General features: G+C 39.2%; 1 protein-coding gene across 11 annotated transcripts in view; it reads left to right on the top strand.

Annotated features, from left to right (window-relative positions):
* Positions 1-13,723, top strand: part of NLGN4X (neuroligin 4 X-linked) — a 296,314-nt gene that overhangs the window by 34,672 nt on the left and 247,919 nt on the right. The window lies entirely within an intron of this gene.

The raw sequence follows: 13,723 nt of genomic DNA, 5'->3' as shown, positions 1-13,723 counted from the left end.
ACTTATTTTATTGACACATTTACAGCCTGGTTAAATCAAATTTAGAAGTGCTTTCAGATTACTTTGGTGTGAAAATAGTTTTCTTTTTTAAAATTTATTTAAAATTGACAGAAATACAAAGGAGTGATTTCCAGCTCATTTGGAGTGCACATAATGGCATGCCTTGGAAATTTAGGATTTTGTGTTATTTGTTCCTCCAAACAGCCACAATGCAGACTATGTCTCATAAATTAGACATACACAAATGAGAGGGTCAGCTATCTGATTCACCTTGTGTAAACCCCTCTGAAACTTACCTTGGACCCTCTCTATTCTAGAATAAGCATTTCAAGCTATTGGAACATTTGAAATGGCTCCAGCATCACATTTTACCCTTTTTGTTTGTAGCCCCTATAGAGTGGGATCCAAAATGTCACACATGTGCTTCTAGTGCAGGCTGAGGGCCCACTGAGGCCATGGGATCCTTCTCTTTCTCTGGAAACCAATAATAGAGCAGATTCCAAGGAACAGGAAATGGGTAGAATATTTTATGATTTATGGTTGTAAGCACATGTTAATGAAGACACTTCATAATTCACAACTGGACCCTTACCTTCCCTACTTAAATTTCAAAAAGGGTGTGTTTTAATACATTTCAAGTAAACGGTTACATGTTTTCATGGCTCAGCTGTCAATTCAAGCTCTGCTGAGGCATTATTTATGATTATATTACTTAAATATGAGTTATTTACTGATTTTCTTATCAATTTGAGTGCTGTAGCCTCCCAACATTTGTCAAAATGTAGACCACAAATAGCTTTTGAGCATCTCCTTACAGTTGACGACATAATTTCCATATCTTTACTCTGTATCAAACTTCTGTAGCTTTCCTGGATTCTAGAGGATTGTCAAGGTCGTGTCCTTTGTTGAACTCGTTTCCAGCAAACTTGATTTCCAAACTTCTCTATATATTTCCTTCCACAAAAAATGCCAGTTGTTTTTTTTCTAAAGATGATGTGTAATTAATAAAGAAAGACTAATACTATCCATCTTTTAACATGCAAACTTGAAAGATGATCATGGTTGAGAAAATGAATGATCAATTGTTTGCTATTTTTATCTACTATACATTTATCTATTTCATCAAAGATGTTCAATGCACACGCACATTGCTCATCAGGATACACAGCTAAATAATCAATAGCAACACATTATGTAAATCCCTTCACCTTCTGACTTGTGCAACAGCTGTTTTTTTTCATTTTCATTTTCCTTGTTCAATCTGCAGGAGCGTTAATATATAACTGAGGCTTGAGGTCTCAAATGTATTCATCTTTGTTCTCTCACAACCCGCCTTTAGAACAGCAACCTGATGCAGCTTGGGTTGTAATCATTTCAGAAGCCACAGTGCAAGGAGCACTCACTTTAATATAATCAGGCTGTCCTAGTTCCAAGGAGAAGCAGTAGTAATAGGGCTGGCATCAGCCTCAGAGCTGTAGAGTCACAGCGCATAATAAGACAGCTCGCATTGTGAAACCCAAAGGGAACATTATAGAAAGTGCACAATCAGAGGAAGAAAATGAGAACTTCTGAATCTAGAAAGACTTCTTACTGTTTTACCATGTGCACTGAGGTTCAATCTACATTTGAAACCACTGGGCATTATCAGCATGTTTCTGCAAGAGTCTGTCTAGCTGCCCCTCCGATAAGGGGAATGCTTTGGAGTGACACTGTGGGGTGGCCCTTGATGAGTGGTGATCCTATGTTGCAACTTCCTATATTGTATCCCAAGGGTGGTTTGGCTGGGTGAAAAAACATTGACAAAAGAATTTACCTTGCCTAGCATTCTCAAGACCCTAAGTGAGAACTAAAAGCATTGTGACTCTTTGACTGGAGTCATAGTCATTTATGAGGGCTACAGGGTTTGGTGGAAAAATACACGAACCTGTGAATTAGGGCATCTAAGTTGCAATCTAGTCTGCTGTGAAGTAGCTGGTTTTTGATGATCAGGCTTCTGATGTGTTTAAAGAATTAGAGAGGTATGCATTCATTCCCTTTTCACTATGAAGAATCTGTGATTCTAAATGAAGAAAACCAGCTGTTTAGGAAGTACAAATAATTCCTTAAGCCTGTTTAATACTTGGAAATTTCAACTTAAGCCAGTTTAATCAAATTTTCCATACAATGTTGACTGAACACTTTCTGGTTCTGTAACTCCTGTTAAAGGAAATTCTTTGCAATAGATTTTCATAGTTGTCTGGGATGGTCTTGATGAACTGATGTTAGAAATATCTTTGTTTTATTCCAAAGACGGCTTAGTTCAATTCAAAACTGATGACCAAGAAAACTTCCTTTCATGGCACCCCTGAGACCACAATTTTCATTTCTAAGTGAAAGGATCAAGGGGTGAACCGGAAATTAAGAAGTTCAGTATTATATGGAACTGAATTTGTTAGTATGTTGACAGTCATGATGATTAGGGTTATCCTAGGGGCTAATAAATTTCAACATTGAAATAGTTTGTTTATACTCTACACAGTTATGAACATATTATCCAAATAAATCTTCCATTAAATAGCTTGTGATTTAGAGGGACACACAAATATATTAATCAATTTTGTACAGCAATTGGGATATAGACTTAAGCCTAATAATATAAAAATATAAATATAATAAATAATATAAGTATAATATATAATATAGTATAATACATCAATATAAATAATTTGATCATGGGCCTCCTTAATCCTTTTCCTTTCAAGTGTTTCTCAAATCCATATTGTTTGAGAAACTATATTTTCCTAGTTTAGTGCTTCTTTTCTGCCAAAAGGATATATTTCGGTGGAAAAAAAGGACAAGTATAGCTAGTTAAATAGATCAACTTATGCTATTTTTTTTTTAAATTGCAGTAACATTGGATTATAACATTATATAGCTTTTGGATGTACATCATAATATATTTCGAATTCTGTGTAGATTACATCATGTTCACCACCCGAAAATAATTATAGTCCGTCCCCCCACATGTGAGCCTAATCACCCCTTTTGCCCTCCCTCCTCCCCCCTTTCCCTGTGGTAACCACCAATCCAATCTCCATTGCTATGTCTTCGTTTGACATTGTTTTCATCTTCTACTTATGAGTGAGATCATACGGTATTTGACTTTCTCCCTCTGACTTATTTCACTCAGCATAATACCCTCAAGGACCATCCATGTTGTCACAAATGGCTGGAATTCATCATTTCTTATGGCTGAGTAGTATTCCATCGTGTAAATGTACCACATCTTCTTTATCCATTCGTCCCTTGATGGGCACCTAGGTTGCTTCCAAGTCTTGGCTATTGTGTATAATGCTGTAATGAACATAGGGGTGCAAGCATCTTTATGCCTTTGCGTTTTCAAGTTCTTTGGATAAATACCCAGCAGTGGGATAGCTGGATCATATGGTAGATCAATTCTTAATTTTCTGAGGATACTCCATACTGCTTTCCATACTGGCTGCACCAGTTTGCACTCCCACCAGCAGTGTACAAGGGTTCCCTTCTCTCCACATCCTCTCCAACATTTATTGTTTCCTGTCTTGTTAATTATAGCCATTCTGAAGGGAGTGAGGTGATACCTCATTGTAGTTTTGATTTGCCTTTCTCTGATAGCTAATGATGTTGAGCATCTTTGCAGATGCCTGTTGGCCATCTGTATATCTTCTTTGGAGAAATCTTTGTTCTGATCCTTTGCCCATTTTTTAATTGGATCGTTGGTTTTTTTTTGTTGTTGAGCTGTATGTGTTCTTTGTGTATTTTGGATGTTAACCCCTTGTCTGATATATGGTTTGCAAATATCTTCTCCCAATTGCTGGGTTGTCTTTTTGTCTTTTTGATGGTTTCCTTTGCTGTGCAGATGGTTTTTAGTTTGATGTAGTCCCATTTGTTCATTTTTCCTTTTGTTTCCCTTGCCCGGTCAGACATAGGACTTGAGAATATGCTGCTAAGACTGATGTCAAAGAGCGTACTGCCTATGTTTTCTTCTAGAAGTTTCATGGTTTTGGGTCTTACATTCAAGTCTTTAATCCATTTTGAGTGGATTTTTGTGCATGGTGTAAGGGAATGGTCTACTTTCATTCTTTTGCATGTGGCTGTCCAGTTTTCCCAACACCATTTATTGAAGAGACTCTCCTTTCTCCGTCGTATGCTCTTGGCTCCCTTGTCGAATATTAGCTGTCCATAAACATGTGGGTTTACTTCTGGGCTCTCGATTCTGTTCCATTGATCTGTGTGTCTGTTTTTGTGCCAGTACCATGCTGTTTTGGTTACTACGGCTTTGTAGCATATTTTGAAGTCGGGGAGTGTGATACCTCCAGCTTTGTTCTTTTTTCTCAGGAATCCTTTGGCTATCTGAGTCTTTTGTTGTTCCATATAAATTTTAGGATTCTTTGTTCTATTTCTGTGAAAAATGTTGTTGGAACTTTGATAGGGATTGCATTGAATCTATAGATTGCTTTAGGAAGTATGGACAGTTTAACGACGTGAATTCTTTCAATCCAAGAGCACGGAATATGTTTCCATATCTTTGTGTCTTCTTCGATTTCTTTCAACAATGTTTTATAGTTTGCGCTGTACAGATCTTTCACCACTTTGGTTAAGCTAATTCCTAGGTATTTTATTCTTTTTGTTGCAATTGTAAATGGGATTGTATTCTTAATTTCACTTTCTGCTACTTTGTTGTTAGTGTATAGAAACGCAACTGATTTTTGTACGTTGATTTTATATCCCGCGACTTGACTGTATTCCTTTATTGTTTCTAAAAGTTTGTTAGCGGATTCTTTAGGTTTTTCTAGATATAAAATCATGTCATCTGCAAAGAGTGACAGTTTCACTTCTTCTTTTCCAATGTGGATCCTTTTGTTTCTTTTTCTTGCCTGATTGCTCTGGCTAGGACTTCCAATACTATGTTAAATAAGAGTGGTGACAGTGGGCATCCTTGTCTGGTTCCTGTTCTTGGAGGGATAGCTTTCACTTTTTCTCCATTGAGAATGATATTTGCTGTGGGTTTGTCATATATGGGCTGTATTATGTTGAGGTATTTTCTTTCTATACCCATTTTATTTAGAGCTTTTATCATAAATGGATGCTGTGTCTTGTCAAATGCTTTCTCTGCATCTATTGAGATGATCATGTGATTTTTATTCTTCGTTTTGTTAATGTGGTGTATCACATTGATAGATTTGTGGATGTTGAACCATCCCTGCATCCCTGGAATGAAACCCACTTGATCATGATGTATGATCTTTTTAATGTATTGTTGTATTCAATTTGCTAATATTTTGTTGAGGATTTTTGCATCGATGTTCATCAGTGATATTGGCCTGTAATTTTCTTTTTTTGTGTTGTCTTTGTCTGGTTTCAGTTGGATAATGTTGGCTTCATAGAATGAGTTAGGAAGCCTCCCCACTTCTTCAATTTTTTGGAAGAGTTTGAGAAGGATAGGTTTTAAGTCTTCTTTGAATGTTTGGTGGAATTCACCAGGGAAGCCATCTGGTCCTGGACTTTTATTTTTTGGGAGGTTTTTGATTGCTCTTTTGATCTCCTTACGGGTGATCAGCCTATTCAAATTTTCTACTTCTTCTTGGTCCAGTTTTGGAAGGTTGTATGTTTCTAAGAATTTATCCGTTTCTTCTAGATTATCCAATTTGTTGGCATATAACTTTTCATAGTATTCTGTTATCTTTTGTATTTCTGAGGTGTCCGTTGAGGTTTCATTTCTGATTTATTTATCTGAGCCTTCCCTCTTTTTTTCTTGGTGAGTCTAGCTAAGGGTTTGTCAATTTTGTTTACCTCTTCAAAGAACCAGCTCTTGGTTTCATTAATTTTTTCTATTTTTTTTTTAGTTTCTATATTGTTTATTTCTGTTCTGATTTTTATTATTTCCTTCCTTCTGCTGATTTTTGGCTTTGTTGTTCTTTTTCCAGTACCTTTAGATGTGCTTTTAGATTGTCTATTGGGGATTTTTCTTCTTTGTTGAGGTAGGCCTGAATTGCTATAAACCTCCCTCTTAGAACTGCTTTTGCTGTATCCCACAGATTTTGGCGTGTCATGTTTTCATTTTCATTTGTCTCCAGGAATTTTTTGATCTCTCTTTCGATTTCTTCATTGACCCAATCGTTCTTCAGTAGCATTTTGTTTAATCTCCACATTCTTGTGGCTTTTCTGGTTTTCTTCCTGTAGTTGATTTCTAGTTTCATACCTTTGTGGTCAGAAAAGATGTGTGGTATTATTTCGCTCTTCTTAAATTTATTGAGACCTGTTTTGTGGTCTAATATGTGATCAATCCTGGAGAATGTTCCATAGGCATTTGAAAATAATGTGTATGCTGTGGTTTTGGGGTGGAATATTCTGTATATATCTACTAAGTCCATCTGGTCTAATGTGTCTTTTAAGGCCAGTGTTTCCTTATGGATCTTTTGTTTAGATGATCTCTCCATTGGTGTAAGTGGAGTGTTAAAGTCCCTACTATTATTGTGTTACTGTCTCTTTCTCCTTTTAAGTCTGTTAATAATTGCTTCATATATTACATGCTCCTGTGTTGGATGCACAGATATTTACCAGTGTTATATTTTCTTGTTAGATTGTTCCCTTTATCATTATGTAGTGCCCGTCTTTGTCTCTTGTTACAGTTTTTGTTTAAAAGTCTATTTTGTCTGATATAAGTATTGCTACCCCCGCTTTCTTTTCTTTGCCATTTGCGTGGGATATCTTTTTCCATCCTTTCACTTTCAGTTTGTGAGTGTCTTTAGTACTGAAGTGTGTCTCTTGTATGCAGCATATACGAGGGTCTTGTATTTTTATCCTAGTGGCCACCCTATGGCATTTGATTGGAGCATTTAGTCCATTGATGTTTAAAGTAGCTATTGATAAATATGTATTTATTGCCATTTTGTCCCTTTTTTTTCTGGGTGTTTTAGTAGTTCTTCTCTGTTCCTTTCCTTTTCTCTTGCTCTCTTCCCTTGTGGTTTGATGGCTAGCTTTAGTAATATGTTTGATTTCTTTTGTCTTACTTTTTTTCCTGCTTGTTATAGGTTTCTGATTTGTGATTACCATGAGGATACCATTTAATATTCTATGCATATAACAGTCTATATCGAGTTGATAGACTCTTTAGCTTGACCTCTTTCTAAAAGCTCTACTTTTTCACTCCCCTCCTCCCACATTTTATGTTTTTCAAATCATATATAGTCTCTTGTTTAGAGTGTGTCTATCCATTACCCTCTTATCACTGAAATAGGTGATTTTAGTACATTTATCTTTTAACCTTCATATTATCTTCACAGGTAGTTAATCTGCTACCTTTACTATATTTTTACCTATAGATGTGATTTTATTGCTTGTTTTTGTTGTTGTTGTTTTATTTGATAATTTCTCTTTTTAATCTCTATTTGTGGTCATTGCTTTCTCACTTAAATAAGTCCCTTCAGCATTTCTTGCAGAACTGGTTTCTTGGTGATAAACTCCTTTAATTTTTGCTTGTCTGGGAAGCTCTTTATCTCTCCTTCCATTCTGAATGACAACCTTGATGGATAGAGTATTCTTGGCTGTAGGTTTTTTCCTTTTAGCACTTTAAATATGTCATGCCATTCTCTTCTTGCCTGTAGGGTCTTGGCTGAGAAGTCCGCTGGTAGCCTGATGGGCTTTCCTTTGTATGTCACTTGTGGCCTTTCTCTTGCTGCTTTTAGGATTCTCTCTTTATTTTTAATTTTGGACAATTATAATATGTCTTGCTGTGGGCCCCTTTGGGCTTATCTTGTTTGGAGCTCTCTCTGCTTCCTGAACTTGGATGTCTGTTTCCTTCCTCAGGTTGGAAAATATTCATCTATTATTTCTTCAAATAAATTTTCTGCCCCTTTGTCTCTCTCTTCTCCTTCTGGGACACCTATAATCCAAATGTCAGCATGCTTGATATTGTCCCAGAGTTCCCTTAGACTGTTCTCATTCTAATTATTTTTTCTTTTTTCTGTTCTGTTTTTGTGATTTCCTCTAGTCTTTCACCTAGCTCACTGATCCATTCTTCTGCATCCTCTACCCTGCTATTGAGTCCCTCTAGTGAATTTTTCATTTCCAGTATTTTATTCTTCATTTCTGGTTGGGTTTTTTATATCTTTCACTTCTTTGCTGATGAGCTCACTGTGTTCATCCATTCTTCTCCCAATATTTGTGAGCATCCTCATAATATTTTGTTTGAACTCTTTGTCAAGTAGGTTGTTTCTGTTTCATTTAGTCCTTTTTCTGGGGTTTTGTCCTGTTCCCTTGTTTGGAAAGTATTCCTTTGTCTCCTCATTACGCCTCTTCCTCTGTGCTTATTTCTATGTATTAGGTGAGTTGGCTATGTCTTTTGATCTTGGAGAAGTGGCCTTATGTATGAGATGCCTTATGAGGCCCAGCAATGTGCTTCCTTCTCGTCACCAGTCCAGAAGATCCAGGGCTGACCCCTATGTGGGCTACTTGTGTGCTTCTGCTGTGGCAGGGTTGCTCCCACTGCAGGTATCCAGGGAGTTTAGTCTTTCCTTCCCTGGCCAGCTGTTTGTAAACCTGGTTTGGGGAGCCTCAGCGCTGTTGGCTACAAAGTCTATCAGCACACTCCCATTGCAGTTTTTGTCTTAATTGGGTAGGTACGCAGTGTAGCTGGTTGCTAGGCTCAGGGGCTTATAGTTGTGATAGGCCTCAGGCCTATAGGCTGTTGTCAGTTCTCTTAGGAGTGCACTGAGTGGGGCTGGCCCTAGGCACAGGAGCACTCAATTGATTCAGGCTTTGGAAGGTGCAGCTGGTCCTTTTTGTGGCTATTTGTGAAGCACAGGTCTGCTGCTGCTGCTGCGCCTCACCCCCCACTGGACCACACACACCGTCAACACAGTCCTGGTCTGTGCAAATTTCTTAGCCCCCTAGAGTGTACCCTGGCACCGCAATGCAGAGGCCCCCACCTCTCCACTAATGCCCCCACAGTTCAGCTGGTCCTCACACAGGCCCTGCCCCACAGAGGCAGACACCCTTGCCTGCCTATAGAGGATCAATGTGCCCAGTCAATGCAGGCTGAAAAGTAGCCTGAGGGCTTTCTGTTAGGTGGGGCCGATCCCTAGGGCGGTTGCCTGCCCTGGCTGAACTGGATTAAATCTGTGCTCTAGTGGGCGTGGCAGACCCCTGGGCTAACAGGCCAAGGGATGAGCGTCAATGACCCCACTGGGGTCTGTGTCAGCATGCCTGGACCAGTTCAGAACAATGGCCCCCACGAATGTCTCGGTCTCCGGAGAGGTCCCTCCTCTCACCAAGATGCCCCCAGAGCCCACCAGGTGAGTCTTGGTTCACCAAACGACTGTATGCCTTCTCTCTGGTGATTTTAGGTTGGTGCATTGAGTGAATTTGTGCGTGAGCCCTTTAAGACCTGGGTCTTTTCGGCTTTCGGCTGATAGCTTTTCTGGGGGTATCCTCGCAGCAGTTAATAGCTAGCAAAGCCAGACAGAAAGACCCCCGTCTCAGTTGGGCTGAGTCTGAAGGGTGCTTATAGCAGTATCGGCCCCCCTCCGGACCTCACTCCTCCAGGGAGGGCTGCGTACCTTAGGGTGGTTCCTGCCTGGCCAGCCAAGAAGCTCCGCTGCTCCCAAAGGTGGCTTTTTTCCTCTCCAGCAGGAATTTCTGCTTCTTCCGCCTTAGTTAGGACTGAGTCTTGTTGTTAGGGTTCTTTTTCTCCAGTTTTCAGTTTTCAATCCAGGGTAATTTTTCCAAAAATAGTTGATCCTGGTTGTGTTCCTGGGAGGAGATGAGTTCAGAGTCTGCTTACATCGCCATCTTGACGAGATCCCTCCCATCTTACACTGTTTATGAGTTCTATAAACATAAGCTTTTGTTTGCTCTCTGGAGGACATAAAGAAACTCAACTTTGGGCAAATGACCATGATACATGTCCTAGGGTAAGGTGAGCCAGCTGTGGCCTGGGAGTGGGTCACCCGTTAATATAAAATTTTATTGGAACACAACTACACCATTCTATTTACATTTTTGTCTGTGGCTCTTTTCCACTACAGTGCCAGAGTTGAAAGGTTGTGCCAGAGACTGCATAGGTTGCAGAGCCTAAAATACGTATTGTTTGACCCTTTACAACGAATTTGCTAATCCATACTGTAGGGCATGGTGTGATTCTTTGGGGGGTGGGAGGGTAGTTCATGATGAACGTCTTAGATCCAAAAACTGGTAATGAATATTAACATGTAACAAATTGTTAATAATATGGTTATATGCTTTCAAATTAGGAATTCTATTAGTGCTTCCTCTGTAACTCTTAAACAGAGAGCGTGTGTTTGTAACCTGGTATTTGTAACATTCATCAACAGGGTCTGGGAACACCCTGGAATTTCACATGTGAAATGTATATGCACCAGGGAGAGATTCGTTGTCCATCAACAATAAAATGAATGGGATGCAGCTGATGCACATCCATTAGCATGGGTGCCCTCTACCTTTTCCAGTGATGGATTCCGACGGCTCTCCAATTGTTAGGGCAAATGTTCATAATTAAGCAGATTGACCATGGAGAGCCAACTTGGCTGGTTTTGCCAAACCCCAGTCCATTTGTTCCATGATCTAGAAGAAAGGAACGCTTGATTAAGTGCAAGCAATTATGGTGATTTTTATTCCGCTTCACTAAACTTTTTAATGAAGTGTATTTTACACAGTTAAAACCAGGGAGTTCATTGATTCCATTTGTGTGTGTATGAGAATTTGAGCACAAGGTAATTCTGACTCGGCATGCTTCCTTGAAGTGGGTAATTAACATCAATAGAGAAGGGAGTTGTTTTGTCTTTCTCTGGCAGGTTGTTGGATGTCATACTTGGTGTGCTGTGGACCTGTAGTAAATATTAACAAAATATATTCAGTTGTAGATGATTAAGGCTCTTTGGCCTAAAAATGTTCCTTTAATATGCCCTACTTCCTTTCCTTTCCGTGGAGACTGCTGAAATATGATTTGCAATTGTGTTCCTAAATATTAATTTATTTAAGCATGACGTGGGGGTGATGGAGAATGTGACACTTTGGACTTCAGTGAGGAAGAATGTAACGCAGTCCACATGAAAACTGTTGGTGCTCATTGTTCCCTCAGTGAACCTTCACAACATCATTCTTTTTTTTTTTTTTTTGAGGAAGATTAGCCCTGAGCTAGCAGCGGCCAATCCTCCTCTTTTTGCTGAGGAAGACTGGCCCTGAGCTAACATCCATGCGCATCTTCCTCTACTTTCTATGTGGGACGCCTACCACAGCATGGCTTTTGCCAAGCAGTGCCATGTCTGCACCCGGGATCCAAACCAGCGAACCCTGGGCCCCTGAGAAGCGGAGCGTGCGAACTTAACCACTGTGCCACCGGGCCGGCCCAACATCATTCTTTGTGGTTGGAAATTTAAGTAGAGAAATTTCCATCTTTCCAGTATCGATCACAGTGCATGGCATGTAGAAGATTCTCCATTAATGTTGGGTGAATGCAGGTCAACATGCACCACATGGTAGTTTGACAGGAAGTGAAAAAGGCACCACCTGGAAACCAGTGGCCATAAAGTCTAGTCCGGCCTGAGCAGCCCAAGTAGGTTAGTGAGGTTAGACTAGTCCTCTTACCTCCTCCTGTCCCTTCAGCTGAGAAGTGAAGGGATTGAGCCTGGAAGTTGTCACTTTTGTCCAACTCTGAGAAGACACCATTCTGTACCTGAAGCTTCCCTGCATATTGGTCCAGGGTGACCAACCTCTGAGTGGATGTGGTTCTTTCCTGTTGTGCAGAAAATCCTTCAGTGATGCTTTAACATTAGGTGGAAAGAATAAAGTTCTTCTGGTCCGTGTTAGTTATGTTTCAGTGAAGCAAACATTTTATTTTCACCCAATGATGAATATATATTATTTTCTTCCTTGGATTTTGTGACTGAGTGGAGAAGAAAATAAATGCAGTGTCTTATGGCATTTTTCTATAGGTAATAGCAACTTGGAAGCAATGGAATGACCGTTCTAGAGATTTTTTTCCAGTATTTGTTCTGGTCTTATATAGGCACAGAAGAATATAAATTATTTAGCATAGACTTATCTGTAATTAAGCCTTCTAAATGGACTACTATTTTAGCTGCCATATTTTCTTCTCACTTACTTAGAAAATTTAAGCCTTCCTTGGGGAATGCTTAGTCTTTCATTTGTCCTTTTAATGGTAATTGATTGGCTTGTTCAAATTATGCTGTTCTGGGAAGAAGGTTAACAAATAAAAGCTGGCAAGGTAATAAGCAAATGATGTCAGATGAATGAAGCGCTCTCCACATCCAGGATCCGTGTCCTCATTAACTTCTCACCTCACGAAAGTTGCAGCCTCATAATGAAGGTAAACTTTAAGATTGAAAATATGTCAGCTACAGATTTTGAATTTCACAATAGGTGTGTTTTTGGTCTCTTTTCTTATTAGTATTTGCATTTAGCCTTTTATAATCATTAGTTAATTAAAAATTTCAACTAATTTAAGAGATCATAAGTTGTATTTTAAAAATACGTTTAAACCAAATACTTGCTCAAAAATCAATTAATGAGGGGAACTGGAGCTGAAAATTGAATAATTGTCATTTATTATTTTATGCTTAGGAACATCAGATTATAGTTTGAACATTTTACTTAAAGTGTAATCACATGTTTTAGTACCACTTAACTTTCTCAAGTATTTTAAGATGATGACCCTTTCTCTGGTTCAGTCTTCGAACTGGTCTCTGAAATGATGTGGCACCAAACATTTTTAAAAATTTTGTAAAAGAAGTAAAATAGCACGAAATGAGTTCAGATTCCAGAATATCTGACCAGAATTGGAATGATTTAGGGATCAAGTCAATTTAATCTCATTGCCTTTCAAAGTGCACAGCCAGCATTTGAATTCATTTTCACCAGTGATGCCATCTCGTTTTTGCATAGTTGAAGATCAATTAATTGATCATGTGTCTTAAGGAGAAATTGGAGTACTTCTCTTTGGTATTGAAATGGCTAAACTGCTTTGGGAAGAAATTTCAAAATGATTTGAGTTTTCAGGGCTTAGAGAACAAACTAGCTGCAGTAGCATACGCTTTCTCACAAATGTTTTCCGCTAGCTGCTTGTTGAGAACCTTCCAAATCGATTTCTTTCTTAGGGCCCCTTTGTTTGGAAATGCAATTTCAGTCTTTCACATCTGAAAGGCACCCTTCTGCAGCTCGATGCCCATGTCTGCCCTCTATTTCTTAGCCAGTCTTCTGGAAGGAGTAGTCACAATTCGTTTTCCTCACTTTCCCCTCTTTCCTCAGTGTATTAGTTTCCTATTGCTGCTGTCACAAATGATCACAAACTTAATGGTTTGAATAGCACACATTAATAAATACAGTTCTGGAGGTGAGATGTCTGAAATGAGTCTTACGGAGCGAAAACCAAAGTGTCAGTGGGGATGGTTCCTTCTGGAAGCTCTAGGGGAGAATCTCTTTCCTTGCCTTTTCCAGTTTCTAGAGGCTGCTGGCATTCCTTGGCTTGTGATTCCACATCACATCACCTTTTCTCTCTGCTTCCATTGTCACATCTCCTTTTCTGACTCTCACCCCTGCCTCCTTCTTTTAAGGATTCCACTGGGATTCCAATTCCACTGGGCTCACCCAGATAATCCAGGATCATCTCCCCATCACAAGACCCCTAATTTAATCACATCTGCAAAGTCCCTTTGCCATGGAGGTT

Source organism: Equus przewalskii, chromosome X (genome assembly GCF_037783145.1).
Source record: "Equus przewalskii isolate Varuska chromosome X, EquPr2, whole genome shotgun sequence".
In the NCBI taxonomy this organism is placed as follows: domain Eukaryota; kingdom Metazoa; phylum Chordata; class Mammalia; order Perissodactyla; family Equidae; genus Equus; species Equus przewalskii.
The sequence above is the reverse complement of the archived record's forward strand: the minus strand, read 5'-3'. Positions and strand labels throughout refer to the sequence as shown.